The 25,865-nt window shown below is 39.3% G+C and overlaps 2 pseudogenes; one reads left to right on the top strand and one right to left on the bottom strand.

Moving 5' to 3' along the window:
- Nucleotides 1-609: 609 nt before the first annotated feature.
- Nucleotides 610-2,574, bottom strand: LOC116866937 (annotated as a pseudogene).
- Nucleotides 2,575-17,186: 14,612 nt separating this feature from the next.
- Nucleotides 17,187-20,094, top strand: LOC116866783 (annotated as a pseudogene).
- Nucleotides 20,095-25,865: the final 5,771 nt, after the last annotated feature.

The raw sequence follows: 25,865 nt of genomic DNA, 5'->3' as shown, positions 1-25,865 counted from the left end.
TTGCTGTTTCTTCTAACAGATTTCAAGTAAAAATAGGGTTTAAGGAAGAATGGTTTGAATGCATGCAGGTCGGTTTGATTTGCTATACTATATAAATGCCTACGTGTACTATAGGTTCACAACTTAGTCTGCTTTTATAATCTTTATGGATTTGGGCTATATTCAAGGTTTTCAGAGTTGAGCATATAGTTCAGTATTCCATCAAAAGGATAAGGCTACTGAAAGTGCTATCTGCAGAAGAGCTCATTTCATAGGAACTGACCTAAAAGTTCTATCATGATGCAAATGTAGCATAAACTCTGGAAAAAAGCCAATCAGGGCATAACTCTGCTTGGAAAATAAGCATTGGAATACTTTAAGGAAAACACATTTAAATGGATTGATAATATGAAGAAGGTTTCCTAGTTGTAAATCTTAAAAAAAAAAAAAAATCTAGGAGAATCCTCATATTCTAAACTGCTTACTAAAACAATTTAAGTAATTTCTTCCCCCAAAAAAGTATGCATGCATGTTCTGACGGGGGAATTAGTCAACTTGTCAACTAAAGACAATTTTAATACTTTTTAAAAATTCTTCATACAAAGGAGAGATGCTGTATGTGTTTCTTAAATAAACCACATTATGTAAGTCCTTAAAAACAAACTAACAACAGAATTCCATGAAGACCTACAAGTACTTATGCCAAGCAGGAATCTGCCTGCCACTTATGGTCTCATATTAACAAAGAATTGATGTTGGACTCAAGATTCTGAAACTAAGTTTTTATTACTTGAGCTCTAGCACAATGTAAGGGTCTGTAGCCTTAACTAGGATAATGTCTTCCCTGATCAAATCCAAAATGATTACACTGATAAGCTCCATGCTGGAAGTGCTATTCAAATTGGCCGCCTTGGTGATAATTCTGGCTCCCCCTTCCTCCCCAACCTCTTTCTGGCCTCCACATCCACCTTGGCTTCTGCAACCACTTCTCCCTCCACGACCACTGCCTCAGTCACCATGGTGACCACCATCTTGGTATCTACTGTCCTGCTGGTATCCACTACCCCGGTATCCACTTTCTATGTATGTAGGTGTTTTGGAAGTCACCATAACTATCACCTTGATAGCTACCACAGCAGCCACCACCATGATAGCCACCTGGCTGGAAACCCGAATCTCGATGACCACCATCTTGGTAGCCACCACCTCCTTTTCCATTCTCTCCAACCGTCCAGCCTCCTTGATGCTTATTTTCTCTTCCTCTAGCTACCATGGTCATAGCCACCACGTCCATTTCTCCCTCCTCTTTGTTCATGACCTCCTCGACCTTCATATGAGGAATGTTCATAACCACCTCTTCTCCTTGTTGGCCACCTGCTTGTTGTTGGGGGCCATCTTACCTTTTCTGCCATGGTGGCATCTCTGGAGGTGGAGGTCCAATTTCATTGGGTCTACCTCCTCTGTCAGGCACCCTGCCCAACAATATCTTATTGATGTCCAAGGCAGTCTTTTCTTTTATAGAGTTACTGTTTGTCCTTAAAAATCTTTGATGAGTCTTGTCTTATAGCCAAAAATGGGAACAGAAATAATACTTTTAGGAGATAGGACTGAGCATTTCAGCTGGTAAACCTTTGCTATTTTTTCTGTCTGACTCTTAGCTCTGTCAGACCAACCAAAAGACTGGACAGTGACATCTAAGCCTTTTAATAGCAGCTTTCTCAGAACTTCATGTTCATTAGCTATGGCCTGGTTAACTGCTTCTTTGTTTTCCCAGTGGGCTGGTCTCATTGGTTTCTTCAATAAAGGCTTTCCACATGGTTAAGTGGAACTTTTGCTAATGTCTCCTTTAATTTATTTCAATCCAACTGAAGAACTGAAACATAGTTATATTGGCTGGAGGATTGGACATTCCTAGAGCAATACATATGCCTTTCAACTCTTGAAAGACCTTATGACTGCCTCCTTCTTGAGCTTTCTTTCTTTCTTTCTTTTTAAATTATTTTTTAAAAGATTTTTATTTGTTTATTTGACAGACAGAGATCATAAGTAGGCAAAGAGGCAGGCAGAGAGAGAGGAGGAAGCAGGCTCCCTGCTGAGCAGAGATCCTGGTGCGGGGCTCAATCCCAGGGTCCTGAGATCAGGACCTGAGCTGAAGGCAGAGGCTTTAACCCACTGAGCCACCCAGAAGGCCCAGCTTTTTTTCTTTTTTGAGGAGTATTTGTACAGAGAATTCTGGCAGCTTCTAGTTCTGAGACGAGGAGTGTGAGCAAAAGGAGGCAGTTCTGAATGAGAAGGCACGCGGTCACATCCTCAGATGTCAGTGAAAGATATGGACAGTTCATCTCCCCTAATAGCCCGTTCACTTCAAACTGGAATTCTTCAGTTTCACTCAGGGTATTAGTTGCTTGCACATTTTCCTCTAGTTTATAAAACATTCTTAATTCAGACACCAGCCAAGCACGGTTTGGTAAACTTGGGGAAACTGGCTCCAGCAGAGAGTGCCTGAGACAGAGCGCCATCTTCCAACAATGGACCCTTGTTACCTAGATCTTCAAATGACTCCAAGATGTTAGTCTCTATGAGGTTACACTCCATCCTACTGTGGTATTCAAATATTCTAGTCATCAGGTTCCCTATTCTCCTGCAACACATGCACTCACATGTGCACTGCCTTCCTGCAACAAATATTTTAAAAAATACCTAATGTAATGCCAAATCCTTGGGGCAGAATAGTAAAAACAAAACTGTCTTAACTAAAAATACAGTTTAACTAGACTTATCTAGGTTTTCTGCCCTACATACAGACAGCTTCATCTAAAGAGAAAGATTCCTAATGGAGGGCCCTTCTGTGTTTATACACTTTGATCCTAATATGTGTCTTCTTGTTGGCTAAAACTGATTAAATGAGAGAAGGAACTAAACTTGCAGGGAGATAGTCTGATGACTTGAAAATGGTGGGCTGTTTTTACCAGATTTTTCTCATAAATTAGAAGAGAGGCTGAAGGTTGTAGTGGCTACTTAAGCTGGAGTAGGGATTGGAAGAGCCATTTCTGGGCTTCCTGTGCTTCCAGATTATGAGGGAGGAGAGTGTCAGAAAAAGCTGATCAGGTGAAGGAATGGCATGGAGGTGCAGAAGAAATCAAAGAAGCATCACAGGATGAAGATGAGAAAACATCCAAACTCTCTTTTTTTACCTGAATTGATTTGACAAGATTTATATTTCTTACAAATTCCCAGTGCAGAGAAGATTCTCAGTAAATATTTGTTGAATGAATAAATGTACAGGGCATTGTGTCCTAAATGCTTGGTGTATACAGGAAGCAGATATGATCCCTGACATCATGGAGTTTACAGTATAGAAGAGAAGACAGATTTTACATATTTGGTCTTGATGGTAATATAAGTGTTAACTCTCATCATCTGATGCAGGATGACTAGATAATGACTATTCAACATTGTAGTGTCAAAACTAAACAGAGGCTTGGGTAAGAGTTTCAATGTTATTGCTTATGACCAATGGATATGTGAATGCATTAGAAAATTGGTATGATATCATTAGCAAAAAAATAAATAAATTGCCCTTAACTAGAATTCAACTTTTGCCAGTTTTTTTTTCCTTCAGCCTTCTTCCTCCCTTTCCTCCTTATTTCCTCCCTTTCTTTCTTTTTGAAATCTGACTACAATGTTGTGCTAGTGCACATATTTTAATCTGGTGCAGGGTGTGCATAACAAAATAAGTGAAAAGCAGTAACTGTTAGAACATATAATTTATTTCAATGACAAAGCGTAAATAAATCATTTGTCAAGTTGCACTGTAACATTCAAATTCTGTCTCTGTTATGTCTAATTGGCTAAGCATTTGCAATTCTCAACTTTACAGAATGGGGCAAAAATATATTAATTTATAACAATAGATTATTGACTTGTCAAATGTACCTTTCCTAATTCATACTTTGTCTCTTTAACTGAAAAAAATGCCTTCCTTAAATATGTACTATTTATAGGTCATTGTAAAAGAGTATTGCACAATAGGATTACTATAATGTACTAAAAGATAACACATTTAATCTTACTGGCATGTAGAGATCACATGTGAAAACTTTTTGATCTTTGTTGACTTTTTAGCAGAAAAGATTTGGAAATCCTTTTGTCACTGACAAAAACAGAGCTGTGGTAGCTGTTTTATAGTTGGTCAATTTTATCAATGGATAAAAAAGTTTTTGTTGAAGCCTATTTATTAATACATAATGAGCAACATGTTGCCTTAAAGACAAATGCATATTTTTCTCATATCAAAAGACTCCCCAGATTTTTGCTAACATCCAAAGATATTTAAAAGAGATCTGTGTTCCTCTCCCTTCCTCCCACCCCGTCCCGCCACACCCCCCTTCTGTCCTATGCTGCGAAATAGTACTGCAATCCTCTGAGCTTTGGCAGTTTTTAGGTAAAAGGAATTTTTCATGATGTAATTGATATTGTAACTACTCAGCTGGACATAAGCTTTTAAGGGCCAAGTCCATTTGCTGATTTGTTTGCATTCCCTACCCCAACTAAAAGAATTCAAAGGCATGAAGAGTCTATTGTGAAAAATGCATGAATAATGCAAAAGGCATCCTGAAGTGGGATATTAGTAAGATTCCAATGTAGCTATGGCTTTCTAATAAAATCATGAAAAATTTAAAATGAGAAAAGTCAAACCATCTCAATTTTGTTGACACAGCTATAGATGAGTATATGAGGGAAATCTCCCTCTGAAATATCCAGGCTTTTTCCTGTGAAGTCTGTCCCCCTATAGCCCACTACAGCTTTGCAGAGATATAGTTAACATGTAACATTATGTAAGTTTAAGGTGTATAGTGTGTAGTTCTGATACACTTACATAATGTACAAGGATTACTACCATAACATTAACTATCATGGCCATCAAGTCACATGATTTCCATTTCCTTTTTGTGGTGAGAACATTTAAGGTCTACTTTTATAGCAATTTTCAAGTATCTAATAGAGTAGTACTAACTATAAGCATTATGCTGTACACGAGATCCCCATGCTATGACTGGAAGTTTGTACCCTTTGACCCCATATCCCCCATTTCCCCCACCCTCACTCCCCTGGTAGCCACCCTTCTACTCTGTTTCCATGAGTTTGCCTTTTTATAGATTCCACATTTAAGTCATATCGTACTGTATATGTCTTTCTTTGATATATTTCACTTAGCATAATGCCCTCAAGTTTCATCCATGTAACATAAAGGGCAGGACTTCCTTTCTCATAGCTGAATAATACTCTGTCTATGTGTGTATACATCTCCTCAGTCCCCCTACCCCCACACAAATACCATGCATAAATTGATGATTTTTCATAGCAGTATACTTTGATTCCCTTCTCTTTACCTTCTGTGAATCTACTGTATATTTTTCATTTCATGGTTATCATGTGGCTTACATAAAACATTGTAGAGATATAACAGTCTATTTTACACTGATAAGTGTAACTTTGTTTTTTGTTTTAAAATATTTTATTTATTTATTTATGTATTTGACAGATAGAGAGAGAGACAGTGAGAGAGGGAGAAGCCAGCTTCCTGATGAGCAGGGAGCCTGATGTGGGGCTCAATCCCAGGACCCCAGGATCACGACCAGAGTTGAAGGCAGATGCTTAATGACTGAGCCACACAGGCACCCTTATAAGTTAACTTTTTTTTTTTTTAAGATTTTTTATTTATTCATTTGAAAGAGAGAGATCACAAGTAGGCAGAGAGGCAGGCAGAGAGAGAGGAAGGGAAGCAGGCTCCCTGCTGAGCAGAGAGCCCGATGCGGGGCTCAATCCCAGGACCCTGGGATAATGACCTGAGCCGAAGGCAGAGGCTTAACCCACTGAGCCACCCAGGTGCCCCAGTTAACTTTGATTGCTACAAAAGCTCTACATTTTTACTCTCTTTATTTGTTGTCATAATTTTCATCTTTTTATATTGTGTATCCACAATATAAATATTGTAATATAAATATTGTGTATTAACAAATTATTATAACCATACATTTTTTAATCCATTGGTCCTTTAAACTTTATACTACAGTTACAGAGTTAACATACCATAATATTACAGTGCTGGAGTATTCCAAATCTGATTATGCTTACTTTAACCAGTGTTGTATATTTTCTATGTTTTTATATTTCTGATTCGCATCCTTTTATTTCAGCTTGAAGAATTCCTTTCAGCATTTCTTATAAGACAGATCTATTGGTAATGAACTCCCTTGGCTTCTGTTTGCTAGGGAAAATCTTTATCTCATCTTCATTTCCTAAGTACAGTTTTACTGGGAAACTATTCTTGGTTGGGAGCTTGTATCTTTCAGCACTGTGATTATTTCATTCTATTCTCTCTTTGCCTGTAAGGTCTATGCTGAGAAATCTGATGTTACCTAAGGGAAGTTCCTCATATGAGAGAACTTTTTTTTCCTCTTACTGCCTTAAAAACTCTCTTTTTAAGGGAGGAGAAAAATGGTGGAGGAGTAGGGGTCCCTATTTTAACCAGTTCCCTGAATTGAGCTGGATATCTAGCACACCACTCTGCATACCTATGAAATCAGCCTGAGATATAAGAAGATATATCTGGATCTCTACAAACAGAATTTCCAGTGGTTGGCCTTGAGGTATGAAGCAGGAAGCTGTGATTCTGCATGCAGATAGAAGATAAACAGAAGGGAAAGGGAGCCTCCATCATCTTGTACTGGGAAGGTAAAAGCCTCCTGTGCTGGGGACAGGGCACAGACTTGCAGACTGGTAGCAAAGGGGAAAGGACTTCAGGGCAGCCCCCCAGACTGAAACCTGGAGCTACAGGGGCACTCATGCTATCTGGGGGCGGCTTATGGTTTTAAAAGCACAAAGGACCGAGATGTGCCCAGGCCCAGGGGTAAGGACTGGGAATGCTGCTGTGGGGTGCACAACCCAGGACACAGTAGTTTTTAGCAGCACAGACAGAAATGGAGACAGTGTGGCCTGGAGAGCTCAGTGAAGAGCAGACTGTGATCTCTGTGTTCTGAGACAGAGGTTTGGATATGGTCACTTCTGCTCTGACTCTCAGAATAGATGCAGAAAGCCACCAGGGAAAGCTGCCAGAGAATAAAAGCCCCCAAACATCGGTTTTCACTGAGTCCATTCCCTCCCAATATTGGGCAAGGCAACTCTGCCCAAGCAGGGTTGTCTGAGAAACAGTGCAGCAGGCCCCTCCATCACAAGACCAGTTGGAAGAACAAGAGGCTGACAATGCTAAGGTCTCTATAAAACAGGTGCATCTAGCTTGGGCTATGGTCAATACTTTGGACTCTGTACATACCCTCAACCCTCCCCCACCCCCAACAGAATGACTAAGAGGAGGAATCCCCAACAAAGGAAAGAACCAGAGAATGTGGCTTCTGCCACAGAACTAATGGATATGGATATAAGCAAGATGTCAGAAGTAGACCTCAGAGTAACAAATCAAGGTGATATCTAGGCTTGAGAAAAATATTAATGACAGTATAGAATCTCTAAGGGCAGAAATGAGATCTAATCAAGCCAAACTTAAAAATTCTATGAATGAAATGCCATCTAAGCTGGATACTCTGACTGCCAGGGTAAATGAGGCAGAAGAATGAATTAGTAAGCTAGAGGGTAAGATGATAGAAAAAAAGGAAACCAAGGTGGCATGGGAAAAACAAATTAAAACCCAAGGAATCAAACTGAGAGAGATTAGTGACTCAATCCAATATGTGAATTATTGGGAAGCCCTGAGGGGGTGGAGAGAGAGAGGTCTAGAAGATATATTTGAGCAAACTGTAGCTGAGAACTTTCCTAAAATGGGAACAGAAACAAGCATTTGTGTCCAAGAGGCAGAGAGAACCCCACCCAAGATCAATAAGAAGAGACTGATGCCACAACATATAAATAGTACGATTTACAAATCTTAGATGCAAGGAAACAATCTTGAAAGCAGCAAGAGGAAAGAGATTTCTTATATACAGATGGAGGAACATTAGAATAACGTCAGACCTGTCCACAGAGACCTGGCAAGTCAGAAAGGCTGGCAAGGCATATTCAGGGCACTAAATGAGAAGAACATGCAGCCTAGGATACTTTATGCAACAAGGCTGTCATACAGAATGGATGGTGAGACAAGTAGCTTCCAAGACCAGCAGTAACTGAAAGAATATGTGACCACCAAACCCTGCAAGAAATATTAAATGGGGGTTCTATAGGAAGAGAAGGACCTGGAGAGTGATATAGAACAGAAATTTACAGAGACAATCTATAGAAACAAGGACTTCACAGGCAACATGATGACAATAAAATCATATCTTCCAATAATCACTCTCATTGTTATAACCTAAATGCTCCCATGAAATGGCACTGGGCTGCAGACTGGATAAAAAGACATAACCCATCCATATGCTGTCTACAAGAGACTCATTTTGAACCTAAAAATACATCCAGACTGAAAGTGAAGGGATGAAGAACAATTTTTCATACCAGTGGACCTCAAAAAAATGTGGGGTAGCAATTCTTATACCAGACAAATTAGATTTTAAGCCAAGGACTGTAGTTAGAGATACAGAAGGACACTATATCATTCTTAAAGAGTCTTTCCAACAAAAGTATCTAACAATTGTAAATATATGCCGCCAACATAGGAGCAGCCAACTACATAAGACAACTGTTAACAAAAATAGATATATTGATAATAATACGTTAATAGTAAGAGACTTCAACACTCCACTGTCAGCGATAGACAGGTCATCTAAGCAGAAAATCAATAAAGAAACAAAAGCTTTGAATGATACACTGGATCAGATGGACCTCATAGATATATACAGAGCATTCCACTCTAAAACAGGAGAATACTCATTTTTCTTGAGTGCATATGGAACTTTCTCCAGAATAGAACACAAACTGGGACACAAATTTGGTCTCAATCGATACCAAAAGATTGAGATTATTCCCAGCATATTCACATACCACAATGATTTGAAACAGGAACTCAATTACAAGAAAAAATTTGGAAGAAATTCAAACACTTGGAAGCTAAAGATCATCAAACTTAAGAATGTTTGGGTCAACCAGAAAATCAAAGAAGAACTTAAAGAATTCATGGAAACCAATGAGAACAAAAACACAGCAGTCTAGAACTTATGGGATACCGCAAAGGTAGTCCCAAGGGAGAAGTACATAGCCATCCAAGCCCCAATCAGAAAAATAGAAAAATCCTGAATATACAAATTAATTTTATACCTTAAAGAACTGGAGAAAGAACAAATAAAACCTAAGCCATGCACAAGAAGAGAAATAATTAAGGTTAGAGCAGAGATCATTGAATTAGAAACCAGAAATACAGTAGAGCAGATCAATGAAACTGGAAGCTGGTTCCTTGAAAGAATTAATAAGATCAATAAACCACTGGCCAGATTTATCCAAAAGAAAAGAGAAAGGTCCCAAATTAATAAAATTATGAATGAAAGGGGAAAGATCACAACTAATACCAAAGAAATAGAAACAACTATTAGAAATTATTATCAACAACTATATGTCAATAAATTAAGCAATCTGGAAGAAGTGGATGCCTTTCTGGAAAATTATAAACTATCAAGACTGAAGCAATAAGAAATTGACAACCTGAATAAACCAACAACCAGTAATGAGGTTGAAGCAGTGATCAAAAACCTCCCCCAAAACAAGAGTCCAGGACCTGATGGATGTCCAGGGGAATTCTACAAAACATTCAAAGAAGGAATAATACCTATTCTCCTGAAGCTGTTTAAAAAAATAGAAACAGAAGGAAAACTTCCAAACTCATTATATGAGGCCAGCATTACCTTGATCCCAAAACCAGGCAAAGAACCCATCAAAAAGGAGAATTACAGACCAATATCTAGATGAATATGGATGCGAAAATTCTCAACAAGATCCTAGCTAATAGGATCCAACAGTACATTAAAGGGATTATCCATCACAACCAGGTGGGTTTTATCCCTGGGGTGCAAGGGTGGTTCAACATTCGCAAATCAATTAGTGTGATAGAACACATTAATACGAGAAGAGACAAGAACCATATGGTCCTCTCTATTGATGCAGAAAAAGCATTTGACAGTATACAGGATCCTTTCCTGATTAAAACTCTTCAGAGTGTAAGGTTAGAGGGAACATTCCTCAATTTCATAAAAACCATCTATGAAAAGCCCACAGCAAATATCATTCTCAATGGGGAAAAGCTGAGAGTCTTCCCCTTAAGATCAGGAACATGACAAGGATGCTCACACATACCACCATTGTTCAATATAGTACTAGAAGTCCTAACAACAGCAATCAGAGAACAAAAAGAAATAAAAGGTATTCAAATTGGCAAAGAAGAAGTCAAACTCTCTCTCTTTGCAAATAACATGATACTTTATGTGGAAAACCCGAAAGACTCCACTCCCAAATTACTAGAACTCATACAGCAATTCAGTAGTGTGGTAGGATACAACATCAATGCACAGAAATCAGTTGCTTTCCTATACACTAACAATCTAACTCTATAAACAGAAATTAGGGAATCAGTTCCATTTACAGTAGCACCAAAAACCATACAATACCTTGGAATAAACCTAACTGAGAGGTAAAAGATCTATATTGTAGAAATGACAGAACACTTATGAAAGAAATTGAAGAATACACAAAAAGATGGAAAAACATTCCATGGTCATGGATCAAAGGATACACATTGTACACATTGTTAAAATGACTATGCTGTCCAGAGCAATCTATACTTTCTATGACATCCCAATCAAAATACCAATAGCATTTTTCAAACACCTGGAGCAAAAAAATCCTAAAATTTGTGTGGAACCAGAAAAGACCCTGCATCTCCAAGGAAATGTTGAAAAAGAAAAACAAAGCTGGGGGCATCACATTGCCTGATTTCAAACTGTATTACAAGCTGTGATCACCAAGACAGCATGGTAATGGCACAAAAAACAGACACAGATCAATGGAACAGAAAAGAGAGCCCAGATATTGACCCTCAACTCTATGGTCAAATAATTTTCAACAAAGCAAGAAAAATAGCCAATGGAAAAAAGACAGTCTCTTCAATAAATGGTGCTGGGAAAATTAGACGGCTATATACAGAAGAATGGAAACTCGACCATCCCCTTACACCATACACAAAGATAAACTCTAAATGGATGAAAGACCTCAATGTGAGACAGGAATCCATCAAAGTCCTAGAGGAGAACTTAGACAGTAACCCCTTTGACATTAGCCACAGCAACTGCTTTCAAGACATGTCTCCAAAGGCAAGGGAAAAAAAAGTGAAAATGAACTTTTGGGACTTCATCTTGGTAAAAAGTTTCTGTACAGCAAAGGAAACAGTCAACAAAACAAAGAGGCAACCCATAGAATGGGAGAAGATATTTGCAAATGGCACTACAGATAAAGCGCTGATATCCAAGATCTACAAAGAACTTCTCAAACTCAACACCCAAAACACAAATAAGTCAAAAAATGGCAGAAGACATGAACAGACACTTCTCAAAAGAAGACATAGAAATAGCAAACAGACACATGAAAAAAATGTTCATCATTATTAGTCATCAGGAAAATTCAAATCAAAACCATATTGAGATACCACCTTACACGAGTTAGAAAGGCAAAAATTAGCAAGGCAAGAAACATCAGAAGTTGGAGAGGTTGTGGAGATAAGGGAACCCTCTTACATTGTTGGTGGGAATGCAAGTGGGTACAGCCACTTTTGAACACAATGTGGAGTTTCCTCAAAACATTAAAAATAGACCTACCCTATGAATGAGCAATTACAATACTGAGTATTTACCCAAAAGATACAGATGTAGTGAAAAGAAGGGCCACATACACCCCGATGTTCATAGCACCAATGTCCAAAATAGCCAGACCGTGGAAGGAGCTGAGATGCCCTTCAATAGACGAATGCACAAAGAAGTTGTGATCTGTATATACAATGGAATATTTCTCAGCCATCAGAAAGGACGAATACCCCATTTGCATCAACATGGATGGAACTGGGGGAGATTTTGCTAAATGAAATAAGTTAAGCAGAGAAAGACAATTATCATATAGTTTCACTTATTTGTGGAACATAAGGAATAGCATGGAGGACATTAGGAGAAGGAAGGGAAAAATGAAGGGGGGAAATTGGAAGGAGGGATGAACCATGAGAGACTATGGACTCTGGGAAACAAACTGAGGGCTTTAGAGGGGAGGGAGTGGGGGAATGGGTGAGCCTGGTGATGGATATTAGGAAGGGCACATATTGCACAAAGCACTGGGTATCATATGCAAAAAATGAATCATGGACTACTACATCAAAAACTGATGATGTACTGTATGGTGACAAACATAACATAATAAAATAAATAAATAATATTTAAAAGGAAAAAATAAAATTGTCTTTTTGCCTTTGATCTTAGAAAATTTTATTACAGTGTGTCTTGGAGAAGATCATTTTAGATTGAAATTTTTAGGGTGACCTACTAGCTTCATGAACTCAAATGTCCAAATCTTTCCCTAGACTGGGAAAGTTCTCAGCTATTCTTTCTTTAAATAAGCTTTCTACCCCATTCTCTCTCTCTTCCCCTTCTGGGACTCCAGTCGTGTACACTGTTTCTCTTACTGGTATCCCGTAAGTGCTGTCAGCTTTCTTCATTCCTTTTTCTTTTTGGTCTTTTGACTGGATAATTCCACTTGGTCTGTCTTCTAGCTTGCTGATTCTCCTTCTTGGTTAAATCTGTTATTGAAGTTGTCTGTTGAATTCTTCAGTTCAAGTATATTTCTTAAGCTCCAATATTTGTTTGGTTTATTTTTATGTTTTCTATTTCTTTGTCGACCTCCTTTTGTTCTTGCATTTGTTTACCTGATATTGTCATATAACTTATCTGTGTTCTCCTGTAGCTCTCTGAGCATCTTTGAAACAATTATTTTAAATTCTTTGTCAGACAATTCCTAGGTATCCATTTCTTTGAGGACAGTTACTTAAGGTTTACTATATTCCTTTAGTATAGTCATGATTCGCTGATACTTCATGAACCCTGGTGTCTGTGCCTTTGCAGAACCTGTTATCTCTTCTGGACTTTATGGATTGACTTCAGTCATGAAACACAATGTGCTGTCACCCTGGGTCTAGTCCTACAGGGCACAAGGTGTGGGGTCATGTGGCAGCAGTGGATACAGGGGTGCATGATGTCCCTTTGGCTTAGGCTGCTAGAACACCCATGTGGTCCTTGGTCAGCACTGTGGGGAATACAGTGGCTGTAAGGACTGTTGGGATCCTTAGCAGAACCTTCAGGTCCAGTAGCTCGTGACCTGGGCAGGCAGTGATGGTGGCTGAAACCACTGGTGTGTGCACACTTGGGTATGGATCCCGCAGCAGGTGCCTGTGTAGTGGCTGGGACCAGATGCAGACACACATGTCGTGGGTGGGGGGAAAGGAGTGGGACTGCCTGACTAGGGACCCTTTGGCAGCTACGGGGACCCTGGCCGCTGGCAGGCTCTCCCATGGCTGCACAGTTTGTCGCAGGTCCACATGCGGCAGTGGAGGCTGGTGACAGGTGTCAGGCTAGCGGCACGCAAATACTCAGCTGGAGGGGCTAGCCCCTGTGCCTGCTAGGCTATGGAGCTCAGCCGCAGGACTCCATGCTGGCATCTTGCGCTCATGCCTCCACGTAAGTTGGGTTTGACTGCAGCTCCTGGGCTCTGGCCTGGGTGAGGGAGGAGGCAGCAGGGACAGACGCGGGAGGCTGGTGTCCACAGACGAAAAATAGTGGTGGTGTACCAAGCAGAAGATGCTTCATCATTTTCATCAGAATCTTCTGGCTTTGTCTACAGAGCAGGTCACTATGGCCCAGGATTGCCTGTGCTGCATGGCGACTGTCTGTATCCCCTGCTCTTCCTCTTTGTTCCTTGCTGTCTCTGCTTTGCCACTTTCTGGGTGCAGTGAAACTGAAGTAAGACTTTCAGGGGGAGCTAGAAGGCTGGGGAAGCTGGTCACTGACCTTCGTTTTCCTTCCCTGGTGAGGGAACTCTTTCTAGATGGGAAGTTCTCTCTTTACACAGCAGTGCTGGCCTGCAAGATGGGTTGAGACAGGCAAAATGAAGCTGTCTTCCTTTGCTTCTTGTGCGGATTTTCTCGGATTTTTTGTTTCACTGTGCTGCTTAACTTCAAATGGACCCCAGAGCTCTCCCAGTGTTGTTTTATTCTTGGATAGCTAATTATTGCTCTTTGTCAGGGAATGAGGCTAGGTTTCATCTATCACCATTTTGGTGATTTCACTCCTGCCATTAAAGAAAAATCTCCATCAACTGCAATCTGTTCTCCAAATGAAAAAGTAGGTGTTTTTCAGCATAAATGTTCGAAGAATTTGAGGGAAATGAAAACAAAAATTATCAAAATGGGTGACTTTCCTGGTTCCAAATCATGATGATGGCCACTCCATTGATGACCTAACCTTTTGAAGTTTAAAGTGTCAAATTATGGATTTCACTTATGTTTTCATAGATTAAGATTTTAGGTTTCAGTTTTTTTAGATTTGTCTATTTATAGCAGATTATATTAAAATATATTAACTAAATAATGAAGTCATTAATTTATTGCCATTTCTCAGTTTTATTTCTATATTTTACCTTTTCCTATGAATTCACCCTTTTCCTGTGTATTTGAATTCTTCATTGCCTGAGGCTTGGTGGGGTGCAGAGTTTACTTTGTACCCTAGAGGTCCACTCTCTTAGCCTCCCTTGTGCTTTTTATGGGGTATGTGACTCAGGCTCATCTTGTCAGATGCAACTACTGGGGGTTTGAATTGGGGGTTAGTGATATAAGACAGTAAGGATACAAAGCACTCCTGCTGGCGGTAGGGCTGGTCATACCCTTATCCTACATGCCAGCCCAGTAGAGATAGCACTATTAACAGTGGTGTCTACTACCTAGTGGCTGAATTCCTGAGAACAAACTTTCTCATTAGAACTCTACAGTCTTTTATATTTTAGTCTTCACTAAATCCCTTCTCCCCCTCCACCCTATGCCAGCAGGCATGTTTACATGTGTCTGAACACCAAACATGACAGAATATGTGGTCTTTGACCAGAAAGCTATTTTGCCTTTATATACCCCAATTGCTGGAAATGGAAAATGAGGAAAGTGTTTTTTTCTTAGGAGTAACCAAAAAGCTCATTTTGAATCTCATCCAATGGTGGGCTCCCTCCTTTATTCTTAGCACCTCCAATCAAATTCAAAATGGAGCATTGGAAACTCTCTGTTTCTAGTCAAATTAATTTGTATTTTGATGCTCTGTACTGTTAATATATTCTCAGGGGAAATTTAAAAGTCATTTTTCACTTAAACAGATAAACAAAACAGCAACATGTATGTAAGAAAAGGCAATAAGCCCAAGTGTTCATCAACAGAGGAGTGGATAAACAAAATGTAGCATATACAGACAATGGAATATTACTCAGCCTTCAAAAAGAAGGAAAATTCGATCCATGCTACAACATAGATGAACCTTCAAGACATGCTAAGTGAAATGAAACAGTCATGAAAGGCTGTGTATTGTATGATTTCTTTCACATGAGATTCCTAGAGTAGTCAGTCTCATAGAAACAGAAAGTAAAATGTTGATTGCCAGGGGCTGGCAGGGAAAGGGAGTAGGGAGTGAATGCTTCTTGGGAACAGAATGGAGGAAGATGAAAATGTTCTGGAAATGGATGGTGATGATTGTTGTACAACAATATGAATGTACTTAAGGCTACAGAAATGTACAGAAAAATGCTTAAAATGGTAAATTTTCATTATATTTATTTTACCATGATAAAAAAATAGTAAAAAATGCTCTCCAGAAGTAACCGCTATTTTTTTTCTTGTGTATTCCTCCAGGAATTTCCCTATGCATATATATACATATATATACATATATATGTATATATATGTATATATATGTATATATATATAGTATGTATACCTAAAAATGCGTGTGTGTATTTTAACAAAAAGTGTTCTATATGCATGTTTCTTTGCTTATTCTATCTTGGACATACTTCCAGATCAAAACATAGAGATGTACTCTATTCCTTTAGGTGGTATCAAAATATACTCTTAATCTTGAAATAATCTAAATTTTTGATTAGTGTCCTACTGCTGGACATCCAGATTAGATTCTTTTTCTTTTCTTTTCTTTTCTTTTTTTTTTTTTTTTTAATCAAACAGGGGTGTCTGGCTGGCTCAGTCAGTAGAGCCTGTGACTCTTGATCTTTAGGTCATGAGTTCAAGCCCCATGTTGGGAGTGGAGCCTATTAAAAAAAAATAAATAGGGGTACCTGAGTGGCTCAGTTTGTTAAGCATCTGACTCTTGATTTCGGCTCAGGTCAGGATCTGAGGGTTGTGAGATGGAGTCCTGCATGGGTTCTGCGCTCATTCTGTGGAATCTGCTAAAGATTCTTTCTCTCCCTCTCCCTCTGCTGCCCCCCTCCTTCTTCCTTGTGTTCTCTCTCAAAAAAAAAAAAAAAATAAAATAAATAAAATAAAAAATTTTTCAAAAAATTAAGCAATACAAGAGTGAACATTTAAATATACATCTTTCAGCTTGAGCACTTGGGTAAATATATGTGCTTGACAAATTTTTAGAAAAATGGCCTTTAGCTGAAAAATTATCTGTTTTAATAATATGGTAGATATTGTCAAATTTCCCTCCAAAGTGTTTGTACCAGTTTACACTGCCACCGACAATGTATAGACATCTATTACCCACTTTCCAGTAATGGATATTATCAAATTTTTAAACTGTCGATTTAGTGGATGAAAACTAATGTTGAGCATTTTTGCTATGTTAATTGATTTGTAAGAGCTTTTAATGCCCAGTAACAAAATTAGTTTCTTTGTCTATCATATTGTTGGCAAATATTTTCTATGTCTGTCATTTGTCTTTATGCTTTTTTAAACAGCTACGCAGAACTTCTAAATCATTACATAGACACAAATGTATCCACTTTTTCAAGATTAAAAAAATTCTTCACACCATTTCTCGTACTTTTGTGGTTTCTTCTTATAAGTCACCGATTTATTATTTTGGTGTAAGATTGAGGAGAAGAAACTTGGCACTTTCATAAAAATAACAGTTACTCATTAAACACTCTGTGAAGCATTATGCTAGTGCCTTCCATTGGTCACAATGAAATCTGTATTGCTGACAGGTAAGGAAGCAGGCTCAGCAAGTTCCCATTGCCAACCCAGTAACACAACTAGCAACTGGTAAAGGGACAAGACTTGTGCCCTAGCAATGGTCTGAATAGCTAATTTGGTCACAGAATTTAAGGCCATAGTGGGGACCTCTGCTTTCGTACTCTGTCACTTCCTTCATTTTACACCAGAAGATCTGAGCTCTAGATTCATCACACAAGTAGGAGCAGCAACTTTAAAAACATGTCAGAATTCCTGAGTCCCAGCCTTCTTCCAAAAAACCTTTATTCTCAGACTTTCCCAGGTCAGCCCAAGAGGGTGCGTGAGACGTTTCCTCATGAAGATGATTGACAATTTCACCTACAGGGACTGCAGGGACCGTGAGGCTTTCTGGGGGCTCCTTTGCCACTGTGAAAGGCTGTAGATGCCCAAAGCACCCTCTCCCCCTCCCCCATTGAAACCTGGAAACCTGGGCTCTTAACTGGAGTTGGGGAGGCCTCTGGGCTCTACTGCAGGAGGCTTGTGACCTAGGCTTTGTATTTATATATGTATATTCTTTCTCCTGGGGCCATAGTTCATACTGTTCATCAGATTTTCAAAGAGGATGGGGGGAAATGTTAAGAATTATGTCACTGTACATATATAAAATATTCGTGGAATGGATGCTTGCATTGGACTGTATTGCTTCCTGAAAAATTTCTTTAATAGGTATCATTTCTTCCTGAAAGATTTCTCCATTAGAAATTCCTCAAGCAACAAAGGTGAGAGTCTGTTCTTTTACTGTCAGCAGATGTGTAAAAAATGTTCAAATTGTTTCCTTTTCCAGGGCTCCCCTCTCCCTTCTTCTGGAATCTTTCAAGTCTGAGAGGCAAAGTACTCCTGAATGTCAGAGAAGCTACACAGACGGTTGTGGTCCGAAAGTTTCCGGGGGGCCGTGAGTTCCCCAGACTTAGAGTCCTGGCTGTTCTGTGGCCAGAAACACAGCCATCCATGTCTTCAATTAGCGCACAGCCCAGGCTTCCGCGAGGACACCTTGTCCCCTCCAGCCTCAAGCAGCAAAGTGATTTCTTCGGCTACGCAGGAGGGAAAGGAGGGTCGAGATGGCAGAGCTGAAAACCTGCAAGTGAAATCAACTTTGAATTGATCCAGAATGAAGCCTTGTTTCCCTCCTAAGCTGCAAGTCTTTGAAATGCTCACTGGTGTCTTTGGGGTGGGAAATTAGCATAACTTCCTTCTCTCACGGTCAGGTCTTCCAGCCTCCCAGTGGGGGCTCTCTTTGAAATACGAGGAGTGTGTGTGGAAAGGTTTCAGGAGCAAGGCTTGCAGGCCAAGAAGAAAAGCAACTGGCCTATTTCCCATCCAAAGAGTAACCAAATACAGCTGTAACTTTGGACTAAGGTGCTTGGGAAAATGATTTTTATTATTATTTATTATTTTGTAAGAAGCAAGTGTACACTGCTAAGGAAAGGATCTAAAATTGTGGCTTAGGAAATCTAGCTTTGCTATTACAGTCTAACCTATTATGTAAAATTTAACAAGTTAGCTGATTTCTTAGGAAGAGAAACCTCACAATTAAAAAGTTTTTTTAAAAGACACAACGATTAAGTAACGACTTAGAAATACAAAAGAGATTCCCAAACACCCAGCAGGTACAATACTCTTACAGCCTGTTCCTATTTCCTTCAATATTAGCTCTGTTTGAGTTTGAGCAATTAATAAAGGAAGCTAAAATTCTCTTGTGTTTTGTTTACCCGTGGGAGCTATAACAAGATCGCTGCTGAAACAGGAAATACACAATAAATCCCCCCTTTATGACTGGAAGTGAAGTATTTTATGGTGTTTGCAAGTCATGTAACTTTGTAGGGGAAATAAGTAAATTACATTGTAAGTTATGTATTACTAAGTAGTCTCTGCTGCATAATAACCTGTTTTGTAGATCTGCCACCTCTTTGTAATTGCAGCCCGTGTCTGTCCTAGCACATAATCAACTGTGATGTTGAAATGAAGAGAAAAGAGGCATTTGACACTGAGTTCGTGAAAACTTATGTGTAATGAGGTTTCCCACAAGCAAATTAGACCAACAATGATATATTGTATCTTATTAACTTAAGTAGAAAAAGTTAGGTGACTTAAAAACTAGGAGATATTTCAAGAATATGGTTTATTGGGCCAATATTGTTTTCAAGGAGTCTTTAATTTAGGAGTGTTCTGCCATTTTAAGAGAAATTCAGAGAAGTTATTCTTTGATTACTGTTACCAAAAAGCTAACTTTCAAAAAAGAAAGAAAGCAAGACACGATCTTAGTTTTCAAAATCCAATTTATTTGAAAAGCCTGCACTGGGGTGGGGGGGTGGTCACTATATTATGTGCATTTGAACCAAACTCTTTTTGCTCAAGTCAGTCTACCCACCTCAGATCCAAATCTGAGGTTCTTGATACCTATAGCACATCTCCCATGTCTGACTTTGCAACTCCAGCCTATCACCTATTCAAGTGTAGATGTAATCAAGATGAGACTAATAAGGCGTGTCTCTTATTTTGATGCTATCAAAGATTGCAGTTTCATGTCTGTAAAATCTGGAGAGACTTGTGCGCCCTGTATCTCCAGTGTAAGGTTCTAACCTATGATAGTAGTGACCACCAATCTCGCTGTAACCCAGACTGGCTTAGAAGGAAAAGAAACATTTCTTCATACAAATGAAGACTAATTCATCATCGAACCCATTCATCTGAAAAGGGGTTGAAGTGATGGGAATGCAGAAGAAACTCAGAATCAACCCTCTGCATCTGTTTTGGTTCATGGTCCTTGCTCTGAATGTTGGGATTGTGGCTACAATCATAGAAGGCATTTTGTGAACCAGAAGATAGACTGCAAATACCGGAAACTGCCAGAATATTAGCTAGAGGATTCAGCCTTGAGTGAGACTCTTGAATGCTGAAAGAAGTGCTATCTTGTGGCTACATGCATTCTGTATAAATTAGGGAGGGCCTCATAAAGGAAAAATCCACGAACCAAATTCAAGAAAACTAAAGAGTAAAAAAGAATCTTCTGCTGTGAGACCATTGCACTGAATTTTTAGTATATATACATTTCTTTTTTTTTTAAAAGATTTTATTTATTTATTTAACAGACGGAGATCACAAGTAGGCAGAGAAGAATGCAGAGAGAGGAGGAAGCAGGCTCAGCAGGGAACCCGATATGGGGCTCAATCCAAGGACCCTGGGATCATGACCTGAGCCGAAGGCAAAGGCTTTAACCCACTGAGCCACCTAGGCGCCCCAGTATATATACATTTCTGTTCTATGTGCTGATCACTAGGGATACTGTAACTTAAATAATAATGCAAGAATGGATTTAGTAATTTTCCCTTCCTATATTTTTCATGCACAACATCTAGGCCTTCAGTAATGTATCAAGTTGAATCCTAATCTTCCATAGTTGAGAAAGAACATTTCTATATTTATTTCTTAAAGCATTCTTCTTAAAAGCCAGCATTCTGCAGAGGATATTATACCAGAAATATTGACTCTAAGGCGATACTCCCTAGTGGAGGTGACCACATTTCCTTCTTCGTTATTAAACCGGGGAGGCAGTCCTAGATGGATAAAACAAGAAGGAATTGGATGCCAAGACAAATTTTCCTATACCCTCTCCTACCCAGCCACTAGTACCTGGGTTGAGGGATTGGCTCCAATTTTGTTAGCCATATAAAGGTACAGTGTGGAATTAGGTTCGTCTTCACTTCAAAAATCTGAAGATGTTTCCCAGATGAATTTAGAATGCCTTAAAGCAACCGTTAAATGCCTTTTAATCATGTTTCAGAGGATAGGTGGCTCAGTGTCCTAGAATTTGTGTGAAAAGTCACATATCCCTTCAGAGATCCTAGGAAATCAAAAGCCACCGGTGCAGTTGTCCCTGGCTTGGGGACCGGGATGGTGGCTGTGACTCCATTCCCACATAACCTGGCCATGTGGCATAGAAGGTACGGCTGGCTCTGCCTGTGACAAAGCCCAAAGGGCATTAGACAGCATTGGTAGAATTGGGGCTTGTACACGAAGATATGCATAATCATATTTTGCTTTTATCTAGGTATGCTGTTTTCTCCTTGGGTCATCCACTCAAATATTTTTCCATTTTACAAAGTAATATGTTTATTAATGGAAACTTACATATTTATTGCAGAAAATCCACATATATTTAGGACAAATACAGACAGCAATAAACACAAATGTTAAATCACCTCAAATCCCATCTTTATTAACATTTAATCTAGATATAAAGAGATATCTGGATAGATATCTAGATATACATACATACTTCATAGAATTATATGTATTCCTGTAGGAATATTTATATTTACAAATGTATCTATATCTATCCTTATATACTGTTCTATCTTCAGTTTATCTCACTATCTATATTTAGAGGCACTCATACAAGATCATGCAAGATCTACTATGTGATAAGTTTTTAAAGACTTAGCATATCATGAACTGTTTTCCATGCCAATTTCTTCTACTATTATAGTCTACAAAGTCATTTTCAATGGCGTAATGCATAGTAATCCATAGAGCATACATTTGACAATTCTGTTTTTTTAGGATCAATTCACAGATGTGGAGTTATGAGTCAATCTTGCAAAGCTTCTGCTATTCAATGACATTGTCTTCTAGATGGTATGTTCCTATTTCTACTTCTACCAGCAGGGTTGGGGAGGGTCTGTTTCCCTGTCTCATTACCAAACATCACTCTAAACTTTTATGGGCTGCTCTTTAACAGAAGAGCTCAAAGTGCCACACAGATATCCACTTACCAATGTCTTCTATATCAGGCAATGGAGTGAAAGCGGTTGTTATGCTGGTTTAGCAAAGAGCATTCACTATACGGTTGAGGTAGGAAACTAAGAGTAGATTCCTGGTCAGCTGATAGCCCACTTAGAGTTCTTACATTTAGCTCTATTGCAAACATTTTGTTTAACTATATATTCAAAGAACTGTTATTTTGGTGAAGAGTGGCATGGTTCATTTTATAATATTCAGAAATTTCTTCAGTGTAGGGTTTCAAATTCTAATCTATAGGAGTTTAGTGTGGGGTGGTTTCCCATTACCAGGATAAAAGAGATTTTAAAGAGGCCCGTAAGAATAAACATGGTATGAAGGTTCCCATCCTTTATAAATAAATAAAAGCAACACAGAGGTCAATGTGAACGACAACAAAATGAATCTGCCATACACGAAATGACAGGCACCACTCAGGGACAGGAGATTTGTAGACTAGACTCATACCTCTGCCCAGACCATGCCTCCCTCTGTCAATAAATGCTTTTTTTTCCTTTTATTTCCCCCTTTCTATGTATTTCAATCTTTCTTGATCTTTTTTCTTCTCTCTGCCATAATTTTAGTTTGTGGAGGTTTCCATAGCCTTGTTCAATGGAGGAGAAAATGAGAATCTGCTTCTACGTGTAATTCCTTATATGGACTCACATTATCTCCAATGGAACACTGCTATGTGTTTCTCTAATACAAAGCAGATAAACATATAAAGGAAGGGAACCTTCATACCATTAGCCTGCAATGACATCCTTTAGCTGTAGGTGGTAAAAGAGAATACTGCCTTCAGAGTTGGTGATTTTAGTATATGTGCTGCCGAAGCGAGCACTAGAGTTGGTGATTTTAAATGGATTGTGTCAGGAGTCTGAAAACCCTGGTTTCAAATCTGTCTCTGTTACTTGCCAGCTCCTTGCTATTGGGTTGACCTAGAACTTAGAGTGTTTCAGTGAGGTTTAAATAAAGTAACATATATTGAGCACTTAGCACAGAGCTTAGCATACAGAAAAAAACCTTTTTAGCTTAGCATGCAGGAGGTGAAGTAGAAAATTGTTTGGAACTCTGTTAATTATGCTGACTCCACTCAGTATTACTGGTATTACTGGTTTGACATAGAGTCAAACACATTCCCACTCACTGCAGAAAGTCCAATGCTTTCCCGTCTATGTCCCTGAATTCCCAAGAAGCATGTTGTCATGGTCGCCTATGGTTCCAGTCTCCTGTTTCTGCCAAATTACTCATTAAGAGATTGCCTCAGTTTCCCATGAACCTGTCCATGTTCTGTGCCACTTTGACCCTGACATGTCACCCAGTGATTTTCTTTCATTTCCATATACACTCAAAAAATTACTCACCATGGATATTTATGCCTGTGTAGAAAAGTTGACTGTTCAGGAAGAGGGATTTATATCACAGACACATTAGCTTACAAATTAAATGTTGGACATTTCTGATTTTGAAAATGCCTTGGCCATTCCTGAAAAGTGAGCTTTCGATCAAATCATGGTGAATAATAATACCTAAACCACAGGGTTGTTGTGAGGGTTAAATGAGATAAACCATAAAAAACCACTTGGAACAATGCCTGGTATGAAGTGGTTAGCTGCTTTTACTCTCACTATTACCGATATCTGGCCTGCCCCCGTGTGACGTGGTTGTCCTCTGTGTCCCATCTCTCTCTTCTGCCAACCACATTCCTGCTTGTTGCCTTGGCAGCTGCTGACCTTTCGCACCGGCGTTCACCCAAGGTATTTAGGAAAGCATTTCCCAAACAGACAGTTCCTCTTCTAAGAAGAATTCTGCTGCCAGCTGTTAAGATAACGTGGTTTTATGTGTGTGTGTGTGTGTGTGCATGTGTGTGCGTGCGTGCATGTGTGTGTGTGTGTGTGTGTACGTGTGTTTTGTTTCTGTTTCTTTGCCCTACTCCTTACATATTTCAAGCTTATAAAACAAATTTATTGAAGAAGGCAAATTCCACGCATATCACAGATTTGGCTCACATCCATCCTCCTGTCCTAAACAATCTAACCTACTAACCTACTCACTACCTAGGTAAGTTGTTGATCAAAGTGTGTTTCTTGTCTTTGTTACATGAGCATGTACTCCTTGATGGCATGGTTGTGTCCGATTCATTTTGGTTAGAGACAGAGACTTGCGTGCAGATGGATGTCCTAAGTAACAATGTATTGCTTTTCTCCCTTTCTCCACCACTGTGGTGTGTGGGGTTTGACACCTTTCCTTGTCCTGTTTCCTGTAAGACTTTCATGATCAAGTGATTTCTGGCCAAGAAACAAAAGCAGAGTCATTTTCATTCTCCAGTGAATTCACTTGAAAACTCATAATAAGTCAGGTACAACTCTAAGAGGAGACATTGGAGAATAACCAAGCTGTGTCTGTAAGGAATCACACATCGGATGGCTCATACTGATGCTGTTTTGAGGTCACTAGAATTTTACCCTATCAAGCTGAAAAACTGCCACTATCAGAACAGTTGGGCATATTATATTGGGAAAATAATTTTTTCTTTACTTCTGCACAAATAGATTGTTTCAGTAATAAGTATGTGAGAACTTCTGTTTGAAAAAAAAAATAGGTGATTAAATGAAGAGACTGAAAAATACTGAGTATATTGAGTATCAAGGAAAAAACATATTTTTGAAAAAAGAGTCTTTCTAAGGTAGCATGGAAAGGTTTAATTCATTCGCCCCCTCACAGAGGGGTGGAAGGGTGATAATGGTTACATGGAGAGGCCACCTGTCTGCCCCAGCTGAGCCCGCAGGCAGAGGGGTGTTCTGGGAACGTTTCACCGCAGCTCGCAGCTTGGCTCCCAGCAATCTAAGTGCTGAAGACACCTGCTGTGGGAGCAGGTGGTCTGGAAGGTTCGCCAGTGTGTGTGCGTGCGTGTGTGCACAAGTCTGCTTGTGTGAATGTGTGTGTATCTGTATGGGGTGTGCACGGCACAGCAGCAAGGGGCCGGATGTGTGTTGAGGGGGTGGGGTGGGGGGGTGGTGTACTTTTCATCCGTATGTCTAGCTGAGCCTTTCTTGACAGCTTTGGATGCATTTGGCCTTTTAAATAATCTTGTAGGTATTCTACTAGCCTTGGGCATGATAAGGTTTAGGATGTTTTATCTGAAAGGGAATGTTTATATAAATCTTAGAACTCAAAAATCAATTTTCAACATATTTGACCTCTGTTCTGCCTTTCCTGATGTTGCCTGATTACTGAGATATTCCTGTGTTTCTCCCTCCTCCAAAGGAAGGTGAGTGAATGATATTTACTAACTTCATAAGCTGTGACTTGTTAGTAGTTGTGGAAGACCTACATCTCTAGGCTCCAGCAAGGACAGCTCTACTCCAGGACACCTAGCCCTACCTCCACAGAGCTCATCAGCTCAGCTATTTACACAGGAGCTAAGAAGACTGTTCCATTTAGAACTGGCTAGAAACTATGTGCGATTGAGGAGCAAGTTATTGGCGTGGTGTTTAGTAAGACAGAAGGGGGGTAATAACAGTGCAAATGAAGAGGAGAGTCAAGGAGAGAAGGAAGGAAGGAAAGAAGGGAGGGAAGAAAAAAGAAAGAGAAAAGGAAGAAAGAAGAGAAAGTGGTGGGTTGTGTTTGAGAATCTAGGGCCTACTAAGGGTTTACTCAGTATTCACTGTAGAATGAGTAGGGCCTGGGAATGGAGGGGGTGAGGTTCCAGTAACTTTCTACTTAAGGCCTTGATTCACCAAGGGAGGTTGTAGAATATTATTTTCTGATGGTGTTTAGATTTTGGAAGCTTCCAGCCTTCATTTCTGAGATCTGTGTTTTTATCACTAAAAAGACGGTGTGATTTCCTGTC

Source organism: Lontra canadensis, unplaced genomic scaffold (assembly GCF_010015895.1).
Source record: "Lontra canadensis isolate GAN:19392208 unplaced genomic scaffold, GSC_riverotter_1.0 scaffold11, whole genome shotgun sequence".
NCBI lineage: Eukaryota > Metazoa > Chordata > Mammalia > Carnivora > Mustelidae > Lontra > Lontra canadensis.
The sequence above is the reverse complement of the archived record's forward strand: the minus strand, read 5'-3'. Positions and strand labels throughout refer to the sequence as shown.